Source organism: Pinus tabuliformis, chromosome 7 (genome assembly GCF_031772625.1).
Source record: "Pinus tabuliformis cultivar Carrire ecotype Pingquan chromosome 7, CPIR1, whole genome shotgun sequence".
In the NCBI taxonomy this organism is placed as follows: Eukaryota; Viridiplantae; Streptophyta; class Pinopsida; order Pinales; family Pinaceae; genus Pinus; species Pinus tabuliformis.
In genome coordinates this window covers 216,739,506-216,759,500 of record NC_142293.1, presented here as the reverse complement: position 1 = coordinate 216,759,500, position 19,995 = coordinate 216,739,506, and the positions used below count along the sequence as shown (strand labels likewise).

The window sequence follows — 19,995 nt, the reverse complement described above, 5'->3', positions numbered from 1 at the left end:
GGGTTCTTCTCATCACTGATGATGTAGGCCAGTTGTGCTTCTCTGTACAATCTCCTGCTTTCTCCTCCAAAAACTGGGACAATGGCATAAGATAGATCATTCTGTAGTGTCCCACCTAGTCTCTTAATCCATCCTCTAGATAGCATGCCAAACTTAGGAGGGACATCTGCTACCACAATGTCCATCATCATAATCTTTATGGGCAGCTGAGTTAGGGTAATGGCCATGTCTTTGATTAATCCTAGGCATTTTACCTTTCTTGAATCAAATGAGAATAAGTCATGATATGGTCTAGTGACACCAAGGCCTAACTCTTCCATGACAGCTTTAGGCATCAAATTGTGGCTGGCCCCTGTGTCTAGTAGGAAATTGTGGAGTATTTTGTCATGAATGGTCAAGGAGACATAAAATGATGGAGAATTATTATCAGCAGGTTCGATCATAGGGCTAAGCACAACTACAAGCTTATCATCTTGCAAATTGACATAGTCAGTGGGGGTTTGTGTGGCTTTTAGCTCAAGAGCATCAAGGATAGGCTTTCTAAAAACTTCACTCTTTACCACTTCTATCAGAGGCACATATATTTTTAACTTTTGGACTTATGATTCAAAACTGAAAGGGAAAGGGGACTTATCAGTACCTCTTACCTCTTGAACTGGTGCTTTGAGGATGATTGGATCAGTTGCTGGCTTCTTCTATTTGTTATTCTGTTGCTCTGTTTGGACCAAAACTCTTTGGGTAGGATTCTCCTTGACATTATTTGCTTTTGACCTCAAATTATATCTTTGTTGTTCACGAGTCTGCAAAACAACCTATCTGTCCCACTCTTGACTAGTTTGGTCCTGCATTAATGACTCTTCACATGCAGCCAATGTAAAAAAGGTAGCACAAACTTTATCTTCCATGCAACAAATTTCATCCTCTTCTTCAAACTGTTCCTCCTCCATGACTACATTTTGGAAAGGAGCCTTAACCTTTTGTTCTTCATTTGTTTCTTTACCCCTTTGAATGATTTGTAATTGTTCGTTTTCTCTTCTGAATGGATTTGGATTTCTTGGGGCAAATGTGTTTTGAAACCTTATTTTCCCAGAACTCTGCTCAACTTTCAGCTTAGATATCTCAGTAGCCAATGACTCTATCATTTTAGTCATTTTATCTAGTTTAGGTTCTGAAGATGAAGCAAAGGAAGAAGAAGCCTCACCTCTCTACCTTCTTCTATCAGCATGACTTTTAAGCTTTTTTGCAGCCATAATATTTGATTCCACCTCCAATGCTGCATCTTTCATATCAGCTAGAGTGGCACATCTTCTTTCTCTCAAAAGCAGGCAGAAATCCGAGTCAAAAGCATTAGCATAAGTGAGTTTTGCAGAGGTGGGGGTAGGCTTTACTTTAGCTGGTATCTTACTATACATATGGTTAAATATTTTATTAAAATCAGGCAATGATTCCCCATTCTCCCTCTTTAGGTTACCAAACTCAGTATGGTAATAGAGCAGATCCTTTCTATCTCCCCATTGCTTCAGGAATGCATCATCCAATGCTTCAATGTCAGTAATAGACCTATGGGGCAATTCTATGAACCACTTTCTGGCCTCTCCATCGAGGCTCTCGAAAAACACTCTCATCCACACATCATCTTCACTGATATCCAGGTTATCAACATAACTATAAAAGGACTCAAGGTGTTCTTCAGCTGTTACTCCCTCTGTACCAGTGAACTTGGGCATATATTTCTGATATTCTCATGTAGGCATGGCATTCAAAGGAACAGGCAAGACCAAGGGTACATACCTAGTAGCTATGATTCTTTCCATCTTTGTGGGAGGTTGCTAGCCCGCCATGACTGGGATAGGTTGAAGGATACTGGCAGATTGAATGGTAGGAAGTAATGAGACAGATGACAGACACAAGGGGATATGATGGACTATGTGGGAGGCCTTCTTTGGACTGAGATCCAAAGGGGAACTGACTGAACAAGGAGCTTTATGAATCTCTGAAGGTATTTCTTTACTAACAGTGCTAGGCTCTAAATCTTCAAACTGTATATCCTCAGCTGCAATATTTTCTTTCAGAGATGCATAAGATTTCTTAAGCTTACCTGATCCTGATGCTCCTTTCTGTGAAGTTTTCTTCTGCTTAGCAATCTTCTCAGGGTTAGGCACTGGGTCAGGTGGTGATTTCTGAGGATTTCTCTGAGTATGCCTCACAAAATGAGCCAGAACTAAAATGTGGAGTCGCCACCAGGTAGGTTCTCCAATAGAGTCGCCAGATAGATGATTACAACCAGAAATGTGTCCAGACTTTGTCTATCATCAAAGCTGGAACTGTGTCGTTCTCCCAGGGAAGCTAAGCTTCAATCTCCTCTCCCCGACAACGGCGCCAATCAATGTTATCACCCCAAGAAACTCTCCTAGGTTGTAGCTCAGAGATGCTCGGGAACATTACAAACTCAACTTAATGTTGGAAATGGATGAATGGAAGGAATGATGCTTGTTCAAGCCAGATAACCACTTATACTTTGCTTGACTCTAGACATGCGTGAACACCCCCAGACTACAAGGCTTTAGACCACCAGTTACTCACAGTTTAAGGATTGGGTGAATATGGAGAATACTGACCACACCAGCAGATGCATAGGACCCTGTGATGGCTGGCTGCAACCAGTAAAGAGGTCTGCAAGTCTAATTCCCTAGTGCACAGATAGGATGACAACTCTCTGTCACTAAGTGAAAAGAAATCCGATTAACACATTCACTGATACATGCAAGATTATAACACACAGGTAGGATGATAGCTCCTCTAATGCTACACATCAAGAGTTCAGGAAAACTACAAATCAAGCACAACCTAGAACATAATAGAAATGGAAAGTGAGCAATTAACAACAAAAGAAGCTTGTATTAGCTGAAAATGAAGACGAGACGCTGCAAGTATCAAAGCAGTTACAGTCTCCAGAAGTTGAACCTTACATCAAAACAACAACCATCAACCCTGATTACATCTGTTTTTTGGGTATATATAGAGTTTCATTACAAAGGCACTCAACCAGTCTAGGCATGGAGGGGTCATAATTGACCACAAACCACTTCAACTATTTGAGGGAGTCTCTGGTGCAATTTGCCTGCTTCAATGAAAGATTTGATCTTCTCTGGCACTCCATTGTCCTTCTCGGGCAGGTGGACTATTATATGGGACGAAATCCCATAGCTATTGAATGTGTTTACCTACTCGGCTATATACCTTTCCTTCTCGGCCATACTGCCTCTTAAATATGGTGGTTGAGGATCTAATGTGCCATGTACTAGTAACTAGTTGCCTTCGTCCTTCGGGTGCATGGGACAGTTCAAGGACGTGGATAGTCAGGTAGGATGGAGGGGAAGAATCAGTCGTTGGATTGGGAAGATCGACGGCGGAAAGTGCTTGGAAAGGAGTACCGGGAGGTACGAAGGCAGAGAAACGCGGGCCGTTGGATCTCAGGCAGATAGATCCAACGGTTGTCGGGTGTCGAAGATGTGGAGGCGTTAACAAGCAGGGAAAGGCGGTTTCGGTAGTGAGTGGTATTGCTCGCACCGCTATTGAGGGTCGGGCGGCAATCGTACGAGGGGGAGCGAACCCATTCAAACAGTGACACGTGGCGGACAGGGCGGGATGAAACCCGCTTTTGATCATGAGTTATCGTGCTATCATTTCACGGGTACGGGGGAAGCGATCGTCATCCGATCACAGTGGGGATGATTAGATGGTGGGTATTAATTGTGCGGATCAGTTCGACTGATGTGACGGGAGGGTCGTTGGATCGGTGGGGAGAGCGAACGGCCACGGTTTAAAGGCGAGGAAGGGTCATGGGAGCGTGGAGTCACGTGGATAGGGTCACATGACGGTTTGAGCTCTACACTCGGGGGCATGAGGAAACATGAGCTTATACAGGGTTTTAGAGGTAAAACGGAGGTAGCAGGGGTTATGAGAGTGTAAGCGGAGTGAGGGAGAATGAGAAGGATGAATGATGTGAGTTCTCTTTGAGCATGAACAGCATGGCCATGCCTGTATTTTACCCTCAAAATGTCAAAGTATGTAGCAGAGCTAACAAGCCCCTCTGCGGGTTGTAGTACCCATGCCTTCCACTTCCCCGATGTGCGATTACACTATCAGGAATCCACAAGCCCGCCTTTTACACTAAAAACCTGCTCCCTTTGTTATATTGGGAATTTTGGAAAACACGGGAAGGCAAAGAAAATCCCACCCCGATCACTCAGGCCAGACCTCAAATTTTATATATCGGGGCCTAAAAATATCGTCGGGTTCCGCATATCACATATCGCAATATGCACAAGCCTAGGGCTCCGCCGATTGTGATATATGATACGGCCCCGGACCTGAAAACATATATATCATATTTGATAAGATCGGTGGGTCCGCCATATCGCTGCGCACATTGTGTATAAGGCTTGGACTCCACCGATATGCGATATGCGATATGGCCCCGGACCCGACATATGTATGTAGTATGGTTAATAGTGTCATCGGGTCCGAAATATAGTGGCGCACCTTATATATATAAGCCTTAGACCTTGGTCGATTGCGATATGCGACGGGGCTTCAGACCCAACATATATATGAAGTATGGTTAATAGTTTCGTTGGGTCCAATGCCTTATGGTATGTAATGTGCCAAGGTTGAGTGCGATAACCAGAAAAGGGATGATTTATGCATGTTTTGAGCATTTCTGCTATAAAGAGCTATGACGGGAATAATGATGCGATGGGGGTTTTGTGAGTTAAATAAATCTCGATGAGCATAGGAATGAAGGGTTTAAACGAGGTTATATGTGAGGGATTTGTTAAGGGGATTTAACCATTTGTGAATGGAATATTTGGCTCTCCAGAGAGCCAAATCCCTCAGGTAAAATAGATCATTCGGAGAGATGCAAGATTAACTTCTAGGGGACCCATCCAAAATTGTTGCCAAGGCAAGTTTTGAATGGGTGGTGGTTGTGGCCACAACAAATGGCGAACCGTTGGGCAAACCAGTTATCTCTGTTTCCAAATAAACCTCAGATCAATAAAACATTAGGGTGTTAAGATAAACTTGAAATGCAAACTGTACAAATGAAAAGGCATGGGTTCCACTTCAACATTAATTGCTTTAGGTGGGATAGAGACAAATAGCTTTTACTTACTGATAGGATTTTGACAGGCATTCTCCAATGGAAGTATTGTGGGGTTTATTGACCTCCCTTTACCTGTTTCCTACTTTCAAAAATCCTTTTGGGGCCATCACTGGTCTGTCCATACCTATTTAGGTGTGTACCTCAGCTCTTCATTGTTCATCAAACTTGATACAAATATGTTTGTCTACACTTTATATAAGAATTTCAGTGTTGTATTTTCATAGTATTGAGTGGGGCGCAATCATGGATCTTGCCATATTTTTAAACTGCTTAAGAAAGGTTGAGCTTGCAGTATCAACCGGTACTTTGAGCCCAACAATAGTCCCTACTCTAACCGGCTTCCTAAACAACTTGTCCTTCCGGTTTGGCACAAGGACCTGACATTATAGAAATTTTGAATAATATGACACATATTCACAGGGATTATCCTGATTATACACTTATAACTGGAACATGCATAATACATAACCTCCCCTATGTTGATCATCAATTTACAGAAGCAGAAACATTCACAGGCGTACATAAAAGCATCAATCACACATATCAACACAATATTTTCCCGGGGAAAGCATCTCGCTAAAAACCCCAACTATCTGTATATTATAGTGATTGAATCATGTAACAATACATAGTACAATACTCCTCACAAGTACTCAGTACTATCTTCACATGCTACACACAATACAACTCAGATCTGATCTCCAAATCTTCCCCGTTTCTTGCCTGCCTCCACAACTCAATACCTGCTCAAGAATTGATGAGAATGGCTTACCAAACTCGTATTTGACCTACAAATAATCACTCACACTCTGTTGAACGTGAGCACAGGCTACAATTCTTGATATTGGCCAATTCATTGGCATACTCAATCCCTCTGATTGTGCAAATCATCATGCACAGCTATAGTCGCAACTGATAGCAATCTGATCCTCTAACACCTGTCCCTGCTGAACTGAACATGCACTGACATGCAACTGAGTTAACTGATGTATTCTATAGTTGCATTATGAGTTAATAACTTGTGAATTAATTAATAACTAATTCACCCAACTCATATCTAGTCTATTGATCAGTTAGACTAAATACAACTAGTTTAACAAAGCTAAACTGAACACAACTCCATCAACTGCACCTCCAGTCCACTAAACTCAACTCACTTGAGTTCTAATTGAAGTCCTGCATGCAAATATTAGTCATCCCATAGGTAACCATGTATTTCCCTCTGGGATCTGCATGTACCACATCCGTAGCTCATCCTGAAGTGCTCCAAGAGAATAAGATCAAGTTTATAGTCCAAATATTATTATGAGACAATAATATTTGACTTTTCTATTTTTGACAGCCAGTCTAAAAATAGACTTTGATCACTCACACTGTGATCACTCACATTGTGGTCACCCACACTGTGATCACCCACACTGTGATAAAAAATAGAACATGCGCCATAATTTGCCTGCGGGCCCACTTAGTGAAGGTGACTCCTTTCCACTAAGCTCCATCATCTTGTTGCATTCTCAACAAGCATTTCTTGTTGCACACTTTTCAACACTCCCTCTCAACAAGAAAGGCTTCCTCTCAAACCCAATACTGAAACTCTGGAATGTTCTCCATGCAACACATCTAGCCGGTCCACTTGCTCTGTCATCAAAGTCTCTGACTGTTATTGCCTTTGTCGACTGAAACTCTGCATCTCTGTGCTCTTTAGTAGCTGACTGCTCTAGCTTCTGTCACTTTGATCTCTGACTGCATCCGTGCTACTGCTGGTTTTATCTCCCAGCATTGCATCCGCACCGCACCTCCCAACTGACCTCCCTGTTGGGCCAGAAACATCCTCTGATGCTCAAGCTCTACCTGTTGCTGACAAGTGCTCCCTCTCTGACATCTGCGCTACTGCGACATCTCCATGCATCTCGCACCATTGCACACCTCTCTGTGCCACATAGCACTGTGCAAAACACTTGTGCCTCTCGCATTGATGCAGCTTGCTAGCTATGCGCTGTCCTGGGATTCCCTGCACTGTCGCTCCATCCGCATCTGTCTCTACCCAATCAATCAGTTCCTGCTACTACACATTGGGGCTCCCGTAGCAAGGTCTCATCCAAGAGGTTGGGTACCTCAAGGATCTTGCCCCTCCTCCTTGGGACGATGAATCCACATCACCCCACCTCCTACTTGGAGGTATGGCTGCATGCTACAAATCAAGAAGCTCTGATACCATGTAGAAATTTAGAATAATTTAACACATATTCACAGAGATTATCCTGATCAACGTAGAGGAGATTATGTATTATACATGTTCCGCTTATAATTGTATGATCAGGATAATCTCTGTGAATATGTGTTAAATTATTCAAAATTTCTACAGACATTTCATTTTCTTTTTTTTTCAAATAAGTCCTTCCAATTTCAAGCACAAGGACTAGAGCACAATTAGATTTTCCACAGGTATATGACAGTGAGTTTAGCCCATGAAAGGAGGTTTACTTGTGGATAACAGGTATTGGACAATTTAGTGTGGTGGATGTGACTAGTGGAGAATCATTGTAAACATTACATGCAAGTATATGCTAGGTCTAAATGGGATTTATTCAAAATGCGACGTCCCTCCATGCCAGTGCAGCTCTAGTTACACATTCTTGTTTTATAAAGATGCCCCTACATGCTCCAGATATCTAAGTTATCAACAGATCTTACCTAGTTCTCAACAGATGCCAATGAGTGGCTTGGTTTGAATTCTACAACTTATTTTCAAGTTCTCATGGGCTGATAGGAAGTTTGTTTGATTTGCAAGGTAATGATGGATTTAGAAACAACGAAATCATCAGCAGGTTAATGAGGAAGGGAAAAGTTAGAGGCGGTGCATGAGGGAAAATCTGAGAAGAGTGAGGGTTCGGAGGGCCAAAGTCAGTGGGCTAAAAAAGGACTGTAATTCCAAAACAGCAGGAAAATAAACTTTATATAAAACAAAAAAGGAAATGACAGAAATACAAATAAACTAACAACAAAATGAAATGAACTCTAATCTACTCAAGAGGTAACCACCATGTGGTGGCTACTGGAAGTATCTCTTTAGATGTTGGCCATTAACAGGGAGTTTTTCAGTTTCTCCCTGCAAATTTTTCAATATGTAAGTTCCTTGACCAATTTTTTCTCCAACTTGGAATTGGCTCAGCCATAAGTGTTGGAAAGTTGTCTTAAGTTGATCTCCATTAGACACCAATGCTCGATTATAACAACAAAATGAAATGAACTCTAAGATACTCAAGAGGTAACAACCATGTGGTGGCTACTGGAAGTATCTCTTTAGATGTTGGCCATTAACAGGGAGTTTTTCAGTTTCTCCCTACAAAGTTTTCAATATGTAAGTTCCTTGACCAATTTTTTCCCCAACTTGGAATTGGCTCAGCCATAAGTGTTGGAATGTTGTCTTAAGCTGATCTCCATTAGACACCAATGCTCGATTATATCCTAAAAACACATCTAATAGGGACAACATTTCAGACCCAGAAACACACTGGAGAATGTGTTCTATAGGAGGGACAAGATAGCTATCTTTCTAGGATGCTTGGTTCAGGTTTCTAAAATCGATACATAGCCTGATGTTCCCAATTTTCTTTCTTACTCGCACGAGATTGGCTACCCAGGGGGTGTGCATGACCAGAGAGATGATTTTGGCATCCAGCGTTTTGTTAAACTCTTTCTTCACCAATGGTCCTGGGCCTGGATGCATCTTTCGAAGCTTTCGTTGGTAGGGCTTAGCCTCCTCTTTACTCCCATTCATAATCTTTTCATCTTCGAACACCTGCCAATTTGAGATCTTATCAGGCACAGATGGTCTAAAAATCAATTCAACATAACATTTGTTCTTCTTTAATCTAAAATCAGGTGAAATTTTAGCAGCCATACTAGCCATCAGATCAGCATTTTGGTTTTTCTCTCGAGGTATATATGTGGTATTAAAAGAGTCAAAACTGTCAATTAAGTTCCATACCTCATGCTAGTACCTTACTAGGTGTGGTGAATTTCAATGTATCCTTTTCCTCACCCGATCCACGATTATCTGTGAGTCACCAAAAGCTTTAAAATTTTTTACATTCATATCAATGGCTTTCTTCAGGCCTTGCCTTCATATTTTGTTGTATTGTTGGTGCATGCAAAATCCAATCGACTGGCCATCAAATGTTGGTTCCCTTGCGGGTCGATGAGAATGCTCCCAGCACCTACACCTTCAAGGCAGTTAGAACCATCAAAATAGAGTGTCCAGAACATAGAATCTAATGTTACATCAATTGAACCACTATCTAAGATACTATTCCTATCATCTACTATAATACAGGATAGTTTATTAGTTGGATTATGGGAGGGAGCTTCCAACTATGTGTATGTCAAAGTTTCTTCAACTGTTCCTGCATGGAATTCTCCATAACATGTTTCTATAACATAAACATTGAAACTATAGTTCCCAAGGATGGAGTTGGTAAACATTATAGGTTCATTGGGACCATTTAGTTCCATTACCACATACTTCATGTATCTTTCTCGATCAACTCTCAGCATATCACCTTTTCCCTTCTGAGGTAGCAAGAGGTGGGACCAATCAGTTGAGAAATATCCATTGAGTTTTGCTGACCAATCCCTGCTAAGCAGCATTCCATAGGCCTTGGGTATATCGACTACCACTATATCAATGACTTGTGTGTATTGTGGTTTAGCAGCCATCTGAATCAAAAAATCTTTCAATTCTCCAATTATTTTCACATTTGTCCTGTCCAATTGCATAATTCGAGTCCTAGTTTTCTCAAGTATTGCATGTAGTGTTTTAGCAACAGCATAAGGCATCACAGTGGACAAGGCACCGAATCTACCAGGCAATTGTGTACATTCATGTTGAGGATTTCAAATGTGATAAGGAAAGGTGGGGTCATGGATTTTTATTTTCTCCCATCATGGCTACACTGACATGTTGGGGTTTTCAATTCATTTTAGATGAAGTGGATTCCATAACTGATGGCATTTGGGCTACAATGGAGGTGTTGACAGGTGTGGACACTGACTTCTTGGTTTGGCTGCTTGGGATGGTGAAAGTTTTGGAATTTCTCTCATTCATAGCTCTTAAGAGCAAATCTCTTTGCTGCATTAATTTCAACAAATCAAAGTATGCGATATTAGCCCTAGATTTCTTAAGATCATCCACAATAGTGTAATCAATGTTATAAATAGGATAGGGCAGAGTAAACATACCGGTTTTTTCGTTCTTAGGTGGGAGCTTACCATCTTGAGTAGGCTTCATTGTAGCGGGAGATGCATTTTCTTTCTCTGGATGGTTTGCAACTAGGGTATTCTTGGACTGACCACTGGGTCTACTCTTCTCAACAGGGAATTTGGGAGCAGGTGCCTTCACTGGGCGGACATCTTTCTTGGTCTGATCTACAGGCTTCATCACACCTACAAGTGGCCCTTTGCTTCGTGTGTGGATTTCATTAGTGTGGATTTTTGCCATACTGTCTCCTTGGTCATCATCGTTCTCATTTATATAGAAATCCCACAGTACGTTGATTTGAGATTCTTCTTCCAAGGGCTCTTCTACTTGGTATTCTTCCTCACTTTCTTTTTCTGCCTCTAGCTCCACTATAGGTTCTTCTTGGTTAAGGAGCGATCCGATAAGAGCCAACTCTTCTGTATTTAAATTTCCTTCATTGGATGGAGTAGGCAGTGCAAGTGGACCATGACTACCTTCTGTCTTTTTACGATAGAAAGGTTTGAAAGGTTTTTTGTTGTTATACTCTCCTCCACTCCCGCTTGTACTCTCTCCAGAATTCCTTTTCATATCGATGATTGTATTTGTCAACTTCTTAATGATCCGATGCAAACCTTCTACATCTGTGGTAACCTTTTCTTTGGTTTCAGCCTCTTTGTTACCACTCCCATTATTCTTCTTGGCTGCCTGAGAGGCTTTCTTTTCTTCAGTTGTAGGGTGGCATGTTGTGAGACTGAGCATTTCATTCTCGACCTTTACTGCTTCATCGATGGCACCTTGTAAGGTTCGTGCATTACTCCACTTGACCCACATCGCAGTAGGGACAAGGAGAGCAGTGACATAGAATTCCATGAGCACCTCCTTAGTAGGTCTAGCGATGGCTGGGATTTTTTTGAACAAGGTGTTGAACCAGATGTTAAAATCCTTGACCTTTTCTTTGGTTTCCATTTTCAAATGAGATAGTTCTAGAACTAAGGCCGTAGGGGTTTTGTCATCACCATACTTGTCTAAAAAGGCCTGCTGAAAGGAAGCCCACGAAGTGATTGATCCTGTTCTCAGGCTAAAGTACCATGTGGAAGCTACGCCAATCAGGGTAAAAGGGAATATGTGACAAACTATGTCTCATCAGCTATCCCCAGTATGCATACGGCCAGGAAGAACGATTTGATGTGGTTTTCGGTAGTGTCTCCCTGCCCAGGGTCGAATTTAGGAAATACCTATTTTGCATTCTTGGGTAAGGGATGTTGCTGCTCAGGTATTGCCACGACATCCTGAGTGAGCCAGGGAGGCAGTGTTCTCGAAGGAGGTGGGAGTTGGTTTCCACCTGGTTGAGGAATATTAGCCATATCAAGGATAGGGATGTTCTAGTTGAGGGTTTCTTCATTAGGATTTTCTAAATTAGGCCAAGGATTGCCTTCGGAAGGCGAATCCTCAGGAATTTCTTCCCAAGGAGAGTCAATACTCTACAAAGAATCAAGCACAATATCTTCAAGAGAAGGGGTTGCAGATGTCTCTTCGTTTATGTGATAGACTCTTGACCTTCTTTTTGTTGTCGGAGGTAAAGACTAAAAGATAGGGAGCTATGATAGGGAACGAGCATAAGCCCGAGTAAGTCTTCTGACTGGTTGTTCCTAGGTGACAAGATACTCCCACAGTGTCTCTTCTTCGAAGTGAGGCTTCTCCAAATGAGAGGAAGGATCTTTTCGACCTTCACAATCCATGCATTAATCCTTTTGAATCCATGTGTGGCACTTATAAATGAATTCTTGAAAAGCTATGGACGGCGGTTCAGGCCCTCCTTCTAGCGCCAATTTGTTGACATGGCGAATTTTCGTTATACCAACAAGGGGAACTAACCCAATCGCAAGCCCCAACTAGACCTACTTTCATTTGGAACGGCTAGTTCCAATGGATTTTAAGGGACCCCATGAACTGTTAAATGAGTTGAAAGATTGCTTCTGGGAAGAAGGCTTCAATTACATCAACAAAATAAAACAGCTAACGACAATGTATCAAATCCTATCTAAACTACTTAAGCGAGTCCTAACTATCCTAATCTATCCTGCAGGAGCATAATACAAGGAGGTTAAACATCGTATAAAATTCCAAGTTCAAATGAATCAATTACTGGTTCACATAAGAACAAGACTGTATTAAATATTAATTGCAATCTAATTACTTATACAGGAATACATATTCCTTTCCATACAAATAACATTTGCAACCGATGTTTAACAGAGTTTCGAATCAGCAACCTTCCATGAATTATTAATGCTATTGAATCACATTCAAATAACCAGGAATAATCATGAGCAGTTAGTTATCAACGCACACAAAGAAAATCACATTTGTCTTCATACTAGTGACAACACACTGATTCTAAACATATCAGATAAAGGGGAAACAAATTGGAAACAACAGGCTCCTTCTCGAACCAAACAATCCTCTTTATTCATAATAAATAAAAATTGTTTTTCTCCGAACCCAAAGCCCTTTTCTCATCTTTGGAGGTAATACTTATGCGAAAGCCTGTGACTCTCGGTCTTCCCTGCCTATTCATTTCCTCCCACTATTTTTGATATATAGACCGAGTATACAAAGATAGGATCGTCAGCGTAACCGTTGACGCATAGAAAGCATATCTACTGGAGCGCTTCATTTCCTAAGGAAGTGAACATATGTTGATAAAAGGGTGACTATGTGTCGCCTCCCCATAACAAAAATCGAGACAAATTTTCTTTCGGAATGCACATGCAACGCGTGGGATTCCGACCTAGAACGCCTAAAGCCGGATCTTTAGACACAACGCTTCTGCATACATGACTCTTCGAGTCCACTCTTGCGTCCTTTACTTCTCACAAAACACATGCAACACACAATTTTCCCGCTTAATCCATAGGCTTGGCATGGTTTTCGAGGGCTTCACTTAATCACAATCGGGTATCGGCCCCTCTGTGGGTCGCAGTACCCATGCCTTCCACTTCCCCGATGTGCGATTACACTATCGAGACTCCATAGGCCCGCCTTTTACACTAAAAACCTGATCCCTTTGTTATATCGAAAATTTTGGAAAACACGGGGTAACAAAGAAAATCCCTCCCCGATCACTCACGTCGAACCTCAAATTTTATGTATCGAGGCCTATAAATATTGTCGGGTTTGGCATATTGCATATCGCAATATGCACAAGCCTAGGGCTTCGCCGATTGCGATATGTGATACGGCCCCGGACCCGAAAACATATATATCATATTTGATAAGCTCGTTGGGTCCACCATATCCCCGCGCACAATGTGTATAAGGCATGGGCTCCGCTGATATGCGATATGCGATATGGCCCCGGACCCGAAATATGTATGTAGTATGGTTAATAGTGTCATCGGGTCCGGAATATGGTGGCGCACCTTATATATATAGGCCTTAGACCTTGGCCAATTGCGATATGCGACGGGCTTCGGACCCGACATATATATGAAGTATGGTTAATAGTGTCGTCGGGTCCGATGCCTTATGGTATGTGTTATGTGCCAAGGTTGAGTGCGATAAGCGAAAAAGGGATGATTTATGCATGTTTTGAGCATTTCTGCTATAAAGAGCTATGACGGGAATAATGATGCGATGGGGGTTTTATGAGTTAGATAAATCCCGATGAGCATAGGAATGAAGGGCTTAAACGAGTTTATATGTGATGGATTTGCTAAGGGGATTTAACCATTTGTGAATGGAATATGGATTTGTTAAGGGGATTTAACCATTTGTGAATGGAAGATTTGGCTCTCCGGAGAGCCAATTCCCTTAGGTAAAATAGATCATTCAGAGAGATGCAAGATTAACTTCTAGGGGACCCATCCAAAATTGTTGGCAAGGCAAGTTTTGAGTGGGTGGTGGTTGGGGCCACAACAGATTCTTCCACCATCATTCATGTCTTTTAGATTTCAATGACTTGACCAAAATTCCACCATTTTTGTATGTGTAATATGGTCGATAAATAAAATATTTGGTCCAATGCTTGGAACATGAATAACATCTCCAAACTTCATTGTATCAACGATGAAATCACTATATAACCTATATGGTTGAACTGTCACCAATAACCACTTTATCTCCATTTTGTTGTTGTCTATAATTAAAAAGATGGCATTCATGTTTGGTCATGTGTCAAGTAGCTCCTAAATAAAAAATTTACTCTCTTTCAGAAGAAGACTAAAGTGCAAAGTGTTCTACCAAATGTGCACTATGAAAAGATCCAACATTCTCATAAAAAATGTATTTGGTACCTACTATAGATCTTGTCGGCTCTTAGATATTTGAAAAACACAAACACATTTGAAGAGATCATTCTCCTTATCACAATAGCCACATATGACTCTTTCCTTTTTGAAGGATTTCAAGGATAACTATTTACCTTACTGGGACTTGAATTTAAAAGGGGTTTATATAGCCTTTGGATGAGTTTGATCCTAGGGAATTAATTCACCTATATTCCTCAAGGTAAATTCATGTTAGATAAGATTAGAGAAAACATCAGTAAGAAGAGTTATATAATCCTTGACAAATAAAGGAAAACCATAGTCTATAAGAGTAAAATATTTGAATGTTAGAAAGAAATAATTCATTACAATACTTCAAAGTTTTGCATATAATTTTCCTTTTCCTCTTGCTTTAATAACATCACCCTTCAAGTTTTTAAATCTTGCAATATACTCCTCAACCATGTCAAATTCATCCACGTTAATATTAGAGAGTTTAGTTTCAAGTCAGCCGACCTAAGTAGTTTTCATCACTCCAAAGAGAATTTCATATTCCCTTCAAAACTTTGTTATCCTTGGTGTGATGAATGAGATCAAGCTTGGCATAGAGAGTGATCAACCCAAGAGCATTAACCTTATTCAAACATATTAGGTCATAATTATCATCATATTTAACATGAAGCATCCTCGCTAGGTACATCCATAGACCTTTACTTTCAAGTAGGGAAGTCATTTGAGCTACCAAAGAGTACAATTAGCCCCATCCAAATGAGGAAAAGACCACTTTGAACTAATAAGATCAACATCAACAAGATGAAGGCTCCTTATGTAATGTAGACAAATATTCACCATTATAAATCCAAATGGTACAAAATGCAAGGTAACCCTAAAAAGAAATCACAACCCTAGATTAGTGATTATATCTCCAGAAACCCTATCCAAGAAAGCCCTAGTTCTGCACTATCATAAATATTTCACTAGCCAATAGTTTTTAGATTGGAAAAAAAAATTGAAAGAGTAAGGTTCACACATGGTTTCATATAATATTGAGATTCATAACAATCGATAGAAGAGCCAATAGAACCAAAACTCAATTAAATTCTAAAATAAACTCCTCACAATTACCCTAGAGAGAAGTAAAGCAAATATGCTAGAGAGAGAGTGAAAATGCTAAATATAAGTGAAGAAAACAAAAGCGCGCAATTGCACCTAATAAAAAAAATACCAAAATTAAGTTCTTTAGACTTATAATATTTTGTATTTTTATTAAGATTATCACAAGATTAGATGATATAAAATGAGAGCTTAAGTTGTGTATTTATACACAACTCAAGTGAAGCATCCTTTCAAGAGGGGGTCATGGGCCCACAAGAAAGGGCACACATTGAAATAGGGTTATTGATCTTACATATAAACCTAGATACATAAATGAAATAAAATGTTGACTTGGCCATAATTGCAAGTATAGAGTGATACATATGAATGAGTGATAACTGATGATTGTTCTATGTCCATCACACAAAAAATCCCAAGAAGAATCTAAGAACCCTTTGTACAAGCTTCCTTCACATGAGGTTGATAGCTTTTGATCTAGTTTTGGGATTGGTCTTAGATCTTTGGAGACTTCTTGCATTTTTTTTTGTCCCACGCAAAGGAAGGCCCGATTTACACCTTTGTATCCACTTGCCTAATTTTCTTTTCGAGGTTTAAGAGGAACCATTGGAAGATTATTGACGATAACAAGTAATACACTAGACATGAGACAACCTAGAAAAGGAACAAAACCAAGGAAAAATGATTCATACCCATCTCACTACCTAAAGTATGGATGCATGAAGTAAGCTTTTCTATTTAAATCTCTTTCTCCACCTTCCATATTTGCTTGCATTAGTTTGATGTTGTTACTTGAATGCTTCAAGTATATCTAAAATGGTTCACTTTGTTTTGCAGATGGGATCTAGGGATTTGTTACTTGTAGAATAGAAAAAATGATTTGTTACATTTGTTATTTGTAGAGTAACAAAATATGTTTTCTTGTCATGTGAATAAAATTCATGGAGCTAGGATCCTCTTCTTGCTTATTCATTCAACATTTGAAGTTTAACAAAGTCACATGTTCTTTCCTTCCCTTTATTGAAATCTTAGTTGCTTCTTGCTTAGGTAACTTAGTGAACTAAAACCTATTTTAACTATCACTATCAATCCATTCAGCTATTATGGATCAACTAGTACATTCATATGAAGAAACCCATAACACTATGCTGCAAATTCAATGCGGATGAAATGAAATTTACTTTTATGATATGTTGTCTTTTGACTCACAATTATTGTAATCCTTTAAAAATTTAAGTGTAATGAGGTGTTTTATTATAGTTTTTAAGTTGTTCCTTTCACCTCCCGTTGTCCTTTCTTGAGTATTTCAAAGCTTAAAAAATTTCCCTAATAAAAGGCTTAGTAGACAATTTTGTAAGTTTGATCTACTTTCACCTTTTCTTCTTCCCGGCTTAGTTGATAATTTTGTAAGTTTGATCTACTTTCACCTTTTCTTCTTCCCGGCTTCAAAAAATTTTCTTCTTCTGGCTTCAGAATATTTATTAATAGAAGGCTTAGTTGAAAACTTTGTATGTTTATCTAATTTCACCTTTTCTTCTTCCTTATAGCATGGAAGTTCAAATGAAAAGTCAAAATTAGTCTTGATAGAGACAATGAGCTTTAAGTGAATTTGAGTGCCTTGGGATGGCAAACAATGAGATGGTGTTAATAAAAGGGTTCAATAATGTCACTTCCTTTGGCAAGGGTTTAACTCCCTTAACCATACCTTTTCCTCTTACCAACCTCTACCAAATAGTATGACAACTAAGATTATGAATCCAACCTAATCATACAGAGATCACTGCATAGAGAAACCGTATTACTGGGAAGATGGATGTTCAGATGAAGTCAAGCTTAGTCTTGGTAGACACAATGTACTTCAAGTGAATTTGAGTGCCTTGGGATGGCAGACAATAACATGGTGCTAATAAAAGGGTTAAATAGGGAGCCGTATCCCTTCCTTTGGCAATGGTTTAACTCCCTTAACCATACCTTGTCCTCTTACCAAATAGTATGGAAACTAAGATTATGAAACCAACCTAATTAGGCAGAGATCACTGCATAGGGAAACCATATTACTGGCAAGATATCTGCCTAAGCATTTCTGGTTTTTTACAGGTGAGAATTTTACCAAACAATACGGCAATTAAGATTATGAATCCAATCTAATCATACAGAAATCATTGCACAGAGAATTCATATTGCTGAGAAGATATCTGACTGAGCATTTCAGATTTTTTACAGGTGAGAATTTTACCAAACAGTACGGCAACTAAGATTATGAATCCAACCTGATCATACATGAATCATTACACAGAGAATTCTTATTACTGAGAAGATATCTGACTGAACATTTAAGATTTTTTACAGGTGAGAATAAAGATAATATGATTATGAATCTAACCTAATCATCCAGAGATCACTGCATAGGGAAACCATATTACTGACAAGATATCCAACTGAGCATTTCGGGCTTTTTACAGGTGAGAATTTTACCAAACAGTGTGGCAACTAAGATTATGAATCCAATGTAATCATACAGAAATCATTGCGCAGGTGAGAATTTTACCAAACAGTATGGCAACTAAGATTATGAATCCAATCTAATCATACATAAATCATTGCACAGAGAATCCATATTACTGAGAAGATATCTGACTGGGCATTTCAGAGTTTTTACAGGTGAGAATTTTACCAAACAGCATGGAAACTAAGATTATGAATCCAATTTAATCATACAGAAATCATTGCAAAGAGAATTCATATTACTGAGAAATCTGACTGAGCATTTAAGAGTTTTTACAGGTGAGAATTTTGCCAAACAGCATGGAAACTAAGATTATGAATCCAACCTGATCATACAGAAATCATTGCACAGAGAAATTATATTATGAGAAGATATCTGACTAAGCATCTAGATTTTTTACAGGTGAGAATAAATATATTTTATTACTGAGAAGATATGTGCCTGAGCATTCAGAGTTTTTACAGGTGAGAATTTTACCAAACAGCATGGAAACTAAGATTATGAATCCAACCTAATCATACAGAAATCATTGCACAGAGAATTCATATTAGTGAGAAGATATCTGACTGAGCATTTCAATTTTTTTACAGGGGAGAATAAAGATATTTTAATGGAGTTCAAAAATGATTAGGGTGAAAGAGGCTCGAACTCTCGACCTCAGGATTTCAGGTAAGAATAAATATATTTTATTACTGAGAAGATATGTGACTGAGCATTTCAGAGTTTTACATGTGAGAATTTTACCAAACGTGGAAACTAAGATTATGAATCCAACCTAATCATACAGAAATCATTGCAAAGAGAATTCATATTAGTGAGAAGATATCTGACTGAGCATTTCAGATTTTTTACTGGTGAGAATAAAGATATTTTAATGGAGTTCATATTAGTGAGAAGATATCTGACTGAGCATTTCAGATTTTTTACAGTTGAGAATAAAGATATTTGAATGGAGTTCAAAAAAGATTGGGGTGAGAGAGGCTCGAACTCTCGACCTCAGGATTTCTCAGATAAGCTATGAGACCTACGCGCTAACCAACTGCGCCACCACCCCTGTTGCTTTCGAATGGAACTTATATAATAAAATCTAATTGGAAAACAATTAAAAATGACTAAACCTAACCCTTGCACGATGTTCCACAGTGGTGTATAATTACCAACTGCACCATCACCCCTGTTGCTTTTAAATGTAACTTATCAAGTAAATTCTACATTGAAAAACAGTTAAAAGGGCTTAAACCTAACCCTTGCACGATTTCGACAGTGGTGTCCAATTAATGTAAAGTCGACGCATCAAATTTCATCAAAGTGAGGCTTCTCTTGGTTCGTTTGGATTTTTCGCAGTCGCAGGAGCGAACCAGGTTGGAAAAACCTGTGATGGCGTTCGACGATTTCTTCTTCGGGGAGCCATAATAAGAAGAAAAATCGGAGCTTAGCCCTTCCCCTTCTCGATGTTCCCCTGTTTCCTCCGGCAAATGATGACGAGCCCCATACCTCCATGGGGGAGACAATGTGAAAAGACGAATCAAGAAGAAAAAATTATTTTAACGTCCACTAAAGGAAAACCCATTGCTTCTTGAATCCAACCTCCAAGCTATTCCAACACCACCCACACTACCCATTCCGAATTTTTCAAGTATTTTCTACTAAATCAATTATTTAGTTTACACTCATGTCTTCATCAATCACCAAGGCAAGCCCA

General features: G+C 39.6%; 1 non-coding gene across 1 annotated transcript; it reads right to left on the bottom strand.

Annotated features, from left to right (window-relative positions):
- Nucleotides 1–19,260: 19,260 nt before the first annotated feature.
- On the bottom strand, nucleotides 19,261–19,347 carry TRNAM-CAU (transfer RNA methionine (anticodon CAU)). The gene is given in 2 exon segments: nucleotides 19,261–19,296; nucleotides 19,310–19,347. It is a non-coding gene; the product is annotated as a tRNA-Met (tRNA).
- Between the last annotated feature and the right edge of the window lie 648 nt (nucleotides 19,348–19,995).